We start from the raw sequence: 6,790 nt of genomic DNA, 5'->3' as shown, positions 1-6,790 counted from the left end.
TATTATAAATAATCACTTACTGATTGACACAGAACAAGAAGAATTATATTTTTAAAAATGACATTATTACATCATTCTGGTCAAAATATGAATATCAATTTCAATAATAATGGGAAAAAAGGGGCAAATTATTCAACTAAATAGTATTTTCAAATTAATAGTTATTGGTATAAATTATGCAACTAACTGAAATAAAATATTACTCTGAGGGCATATTTGATTTACAGAATTAGAGTATGAGATTGAAATTATTAATTCATGGGCCCAATAATCTTGTATTTGTTTTGAAATTTTGATTTAGCATTATTAATCCAATGGATAATTAACCCAATAAATTTGTAGGATTATTAGTAATGGGGTAGGGGTGAGATTATATATCCTGAGTTAGGAAATAAAATAAAAAGACTATTTTACCCTTGACTAAAAATTAAAATACTTATTATTTTTATATAATTTTATATTTTAGAAGGCTAAAATTAATTTTTAAAAATTTGAAAATGTTTTTTGATATTTATTTTATCAAATTAGTTTATATTTTTTTTAAAAAAATTAAAAATAAACCAAACATGGCCTTTGTATTTTGTATTTTTATTTTTCTTTTATTTATTTATTTATAATTTTTTTCAAACACAAGTTTATGAAGAAATTTCGATAAAGTAAAGATTGTGAAGAAACATTGATGGATGGTAAGATTGAAAAAGAAGATAAATATAGTTGTAATCCTACATTCATACAGTATGTTTTCTTATCTAATGCAAATCAAACAATGGACAAAGAGATAATTTATCGTACTAATCCAATTGCATAGTAAATACCATACTAATTTGATGAGATTATTAATACCTTCACTATACAGGATTAGAGTGTGAGATTGAGATTATTAATCCGTAGGCCCAATAATCCTGTGTTTGTTTTGAAATTTTATTTCAAGATTATTAATTCAATGGATAATTAATTCAACAAATTTGTAGGATTATTAGTAATAGGGTAGTGGTGGGATTATATATCCTGAGCTGGGAAATAAAATAAAAAGACTCTTTTACCGTTGACAAAAAATTAAAACACTTATTTTTTTATATAATTTTACATTTTAGAAGGTTAAAAATAATTTTTAAAAATTAAAAAATATTTTTTGATATTTATTTTATCAAATTAATTTATATTTTAAAAAAAATTAAAAAACAAACCAAATATGGCCTTTGTATTTTGTATTTTTTATTTTTTTTTTGTTTTTATTTATTTATTTATAATTTTTTTCAAAACCACGTTTATGAAGAAATTTTGATAAAGTAAAGATGGTAAAGAAACATTGATGGAGGTAAAATTAAAAAAGAAGATAAATATAGTTGTAATTCTACATTCATATAGCATGTTTTCTTATTCAATGCAAATCAAACAATGAATAAAGAAATAACTTATTCTACTAATCAAATTTGATAATGAATATCATACTAATTTGATGAAATAATTAATTTTGTAAATCAAACATGCATTAAAAGATTGATTAATTTCTCAAGTAGAAGACTTGGATTTGAATCCTCCATTGTTGAATCAAATGTGAAGAATATTGACATGTTTCGCAATCATTGAAAACAACTTTAATGGTTATCTCAAGGTAAATGAAAGTGAGCAATTTTGCCATCAATACGGGTATTATTTATTTATTTGTTTTTTTTTTGCCATGAATACATATATAATGCCATCAATACAGGTATTATTGACACATTATACATGTGTTTAGGTATATTTATTATGCAAAAGGTCAATATTGTTTAGCTTTAGAAGCAACATTACAAAATAAATGAAGAAAATTTTGTTCCCTAAATCATCATTCAAGGAGTTGAGTTTATCTATATATTTAAATGATAAGAGGTCATTTATAAATATCATAAAAATATAAGAATTTTAATACAAATAGTCATGAGTGTGTTGGTTTTTTTTTTCTACCATAATAATACTAGAAAAATATATAAAATAAAATTAAATAGAAATGACAAAACAATCTTGTTTTTCTTTTATTATTAAAGAATAAATTACAAAACTTAAAATACAGGAATGAACTAGATTATATCATGGAACTCTCATAAACAAAAGGGCAAATTACATATACACCCCTCGAGGTTTGGCTAAATTACAGATACCCCCTGAGGTTTGAGAAATTACGAATTCTCCCCTGAATGCTATATTTGCATAAGAAATTAGGGGGTAATTTGTTATGAAATATAAACCTCAGGGGGTAAATTGTTATGAAAATACAAACCTCAGGAGGCGGGATGTAATTTCCAAAACCTCAGGGGGTATCTGTAATTTAGCCAAACCTCGAGGGGTGTATATGTAATTTGCCCTAAACAAAATTACTAATAAAATAAATTAATAACATTGATAAATAAAGATTAGAACTCATCGAAATAAAATTAATTTTGAAAGCTTAAAGAACAAATGACAAGTGAAGCAAACTGAAGCCTGTGGTTTACACAATTTCCTTAAAACAGATTCGCCGTTTTGCCGAAGGGTGCTAGAGGAACATCGTTGTCTATCTCCTAAGATACGACGGTTGAGACCAGTTACTGCAGGAGCACCTTCTGGATAGTTTCAGCGAATTAACTAAGGACAACACACTCTCTCTAACAAGAACTAAAGAAGGGGTTAGCAAAAAGAAGATAGAAAAAAAAAATCTTGAATTTTTTCTTTGGTGTAAACACATTTCCAATTTTATCTAAAGAAAACCGCAAATTTTTCATCTCAAAGATCATCTCTATGTCATACTTTTAAACTGGAGGGGAGAGGCCTTTTTTTATACTTGTAAGGAATGGGTCTTAACTATGAAGGCTACAATAAAAACTAGTACTAATGGCCATCAACTCTAGTTATTAGGTACATAATATATATAATTAAATATGTATATAATGCTATTCAAACCTAATGGGCCACAAAACGAATACGGGTGTTGGGCCACAAGTCAATCTAGGCCCAATCTCAAACACATGCATAAGTTAAGTCCAACACGGCACAGCTCAGCCCAAACTCAAGACTAGGTCAAAGCCAAGTCCATACCCAACACATCACTATAACAAATGTTATTTTTGGCGACTAAATTTTTAGTCGCCAAAAGTTAATTTTTAATTGTCAAAACTTTTTAGCGACTAAAATTTTTGGTCTTCAGATTAGTCATTGAACTATTGTCGGAAAATGTAATTGGCGACTAAAAAGAGTTTAGTAGCCGAAAGTCATCAATTGCCAACTGATTTTTTAGTCGCCAAAAACTTTCAAAAAAAATTAATATCATATTTTCAACTACTAAAAAATTTTGTTGCCACAAACTGAAATTATTTAGGACGACTAAAGTTTTAGTCACTAAAAAGCTTTTGTTGTTCATTTTATTTTTTTTAGCTACTAAATGTCTTAATCGCCAAATTTTTTTTTCATTATATTTTTTTTTAGCCACTAAAGTCTTAATCGCCTGAAGCCTGCTCTTTTGTTTTTTATTAGTTATTTTTATTTTTATTATGGCTACTAAATATTTAGTAGCCAAAAAGATTTGTTTCATTTTATTTTTATTTTTAGCTATTAACTATTTAGTTGTTAAAAATATTTACTTCCTTTTTGGCTACCAATTGTTTGGTCGCCAAAAATATTATTTTATTTTTTAAATTAATTTGTTCACAACCTGTATGTATTTCGTACAACCTGTACCATGTATATAAATAAAACAATACATATATTATCAATTATTTCACAATTTGCATCCATTTCACTTCCAACCATCCAAAAATGAATAACTTTTAATGTCAAATTTCATACAAACTAAGTATATTCCAATCTAAAATAATAAAATAGAGAATCATACCAAAACAAGTCCTCTGTACATAAAAAAAAAATATTCACTACTATGCCAAATGGCCATTAGGTGTGGTATAAATTACCATGGTAATCTGTACCACGACAAAAGGTAATTTATATACCACGCAAAAAATTATCCGTTCGATACCAAAAGTTATCTGTACGATTAATACTAATCCACACAAAAGCAGAGGACAACAAAATAGAAGAATTATACAAAAGTGTAAATTATCCTCCGTACACAAAAAATATAATATCCATAAGTCCACGCCAAAAGCCATCTACAAAAAAAATTACATCCATTAGTACTAGATATGCATGCAAAACTTGATAGTTTGAGGCAAAAAGATTCGTGGTTATGGTGAGTGAATTAAATTGTTCATCTTCTTCAGCGCTTTTTCTGTTATACTCTTAGACATGGTTAAAGTGTTATACTCTTAGACATGGTTAAAGTGTTGTTAATATTATTTGATTTTGTTTCATGGACCTCCGACATAATTATATCCATAATTCCTAACCAGAAAAAAATTCAGTGAATAACTGAACAATGTGTTTGACAATCATACACAAACATCTAAATTACAATGGAGTGCTGATGTCCCTGTCTATTTTATCATGACTTGCAAATTATGAACATCTAATCTTACATAACCACTATGAACAAGGATACATTAAACCAAACAAAAAAAAATATAAACTTATAATAGAAAGTCTATAACCCCAAACCCACACTTTACATTACAACCTAGAGCTAATTTCAACAATTAACAAACATTCAAGTATAACAGAGTATTAAAAACTCAAAAAGAGCAATGCAAACAATGAAAAGAATTGATTACTTTTCAATGAAACTTGCCACATAAACAATGTAAGATAATCTGCAAATCACATCTTTTTACCATTCGAAGAGAGACATATCACAAGATATTAGAAAGAGAGCTTACAGAAAACATAGAAGTCTAATCTTATGAAATCTTATTTTCAATATTTTGGCTGGATTTCAGTGTTAGTAGCTACCATATTGGGTTTCATAGTGTTCATCTTCATCATTAGAGATATTTCAGTCAAGGGAAACAAATGGGAAAACCTTGTTTTTGTTTTATATAAATTGGTTATTAGTCAAGCATGTTATCGAACAAATGGTATGCGTAATTGGGCTACATACTAAAAAACACGAAAATACAAATGAGATATAAACACTTATGTAGAAGATTAAGAATTGTGAGACTGCAAGACCACAATTTTACATACCAGATTGTCAATCAATCAATTGAATCCAGGAAAAAATTACAACAAAAATAGAGAAAGTGTACAAACAAGCATATATCAATTTCAACAAACAAAATATGCAAAATTAGCAGAAACCCATGATTTTACACATAAATCCAATTCATAAATTTGACTGAAGAACAAGTAATTACAACAGAAACCCAACTCATAAATTTTGTATCGACATCAAAGTCAGTTTTTCTAATCACAATGCAACATATCAATCAATTCAATCCAAGGAAAAATTACAACAGAAACAGAGAAAGAGCACAAGCAAGCATATATCAATTTTAGCAATCAATATAGGCAAAATTAGTAGAAACCCATGATTTTACATATAAACCCAATTCAGAAACTTGACCGAAATTGATATGTATGGACCTGTAATATTAGTTTTGGTACATTAGTTTTTACCTTATAACATGGTGCATCAAAATTTTAGCATAAACATGTACAAGTCACAACCCAATAATGTTACCAAAGTTTTCACACAAACATCACTAGAAATTTAATGAAGTGCTCCAACCAATTCCTAGGCTTTTATATATTTAAACTAACTAAAGAAGAAAAAAAAAAATCAATCATTTCAACTAATGAACCACAAAGCGACTACTTTAAGAAGAAATTTCACAAAAGTAATATATGAGTTCATGTACAAGAAAACTTAATGAGTTAAACAACCCAAAAACTTCACTTGATGAATAAGAAAACCCAAAAATCAGAAGAAAGATAAATCAAGAACACAAAACCCATAAAGAAAAATCAAAGTTTTTGACTCACGAGCTCGAAGAATTGAAACCCTGAAGCGAAGACCTTTGAGAAACCTAAGATGATTGGAGAACCCAATCAACTACATCTTCTATGGATCATAATTAAGGAAAGCATATATATATATAGATATAGAGAGAGAGGAGAGAGAGAGAGAGAGAGAGAAAACATGTACGTGTTTACTACAATTTGAAGAAATTAATAAACCTTATTCAAGCTAAACAGGAAATTAAATTGAATAAATCATATAAATCCTAGAGTAAGAGTGAGAAATGGGGAAATAGAGAAAGAGAGAGAAAGCGGGAGTGAGAGAGCCTGAACCTATTTGTATTGTGGCGGTGTGGTGGTGGTGTGCGATGTACGTGAGCAATGGTGGTGAGTGACCGCAGTGAGGTGAGGTTTGCTGGTGACTGATTGTGTGTGTGTGTGTGTGTGTGAGAGAGAGAGAGAGAGAGAGAGAGAAGAACCCATGTTTGTATTCAAAAAATGCTGAGAAGAATTTTTGGGCACCAATCTCAATTGTTTCCCACTAAAATTTTATATACATTTGGCGATTGAATTCGTTGTTTGTCGCCAAAGATTAATTTATAACTGTTGGATTTATTTTGTAGTGTGGCCCAATAGCCTACATATTTTTACATGTTTTATTTTATTTGGACTCCACAATTAGATAAAGCCAATATTATAGATAAAGTTCAGTAATTAGAATTTTAATACAATCACTCTTCTAAGATAAGAAGGAAACCTTGATGGATTAGGAATTCTTCTGATAGAGTTTATTTGGCCCTCTTCTCTCCTCTATATAAGGATGGGTGACTCCCCTTTCATATCATGAGTATTTCTCCATCACTTTAAGTTTTATAGTTATCCTAATTAAGAGAGACAGAGAGAAGAAGGTGAACCAAGAATTCAA

At 28.6% G+C, this 6,790-nt stretch overlaps 1 long non-coding RNA gene across 1 annotated transcript; it reads right to left on the bottom strand.

Annotated features, from left to right (window-relative positions):
• Positions 1-3,867: 3,867 nt before the first annotated feature.
• LOC145822459 (uncharacterized) lies at positions 3,868-6,417 on the bottom strand. Its single transcript, XR_014363763.1, has 2 exons — positions 6,199-6,417; positions 3,868-4,121 (listed from the first exon to the last, which is right to left on the bottom strand). It is a non-coding gene; the product is annotated as an uncharacterized LOC145822459 (long non-coding RNA).
• Between the last annotated feature and the right edge of the window lie 373 nt (positions 6,418-6,790).

The sequence above is a fragment of the Camellia sinensis genome, chromosome 3 (genome assembly GCF_055761805.1).
Source record: "Camellia sinensis isolate YWXY chromosome 3, ASM5576180v1, whole genome shotgun sequence".
In the NCBI taxonomy this organism is placed as follows: Eukaryota; Viridiplantae; Streptophyta; class Magnoliopsida; order Ericales; family Theaceae; genus Camellia; species Camellia sinensis.
This window is presented reverse-complemented; position numbering and strand designations above follow the sequence as displayed.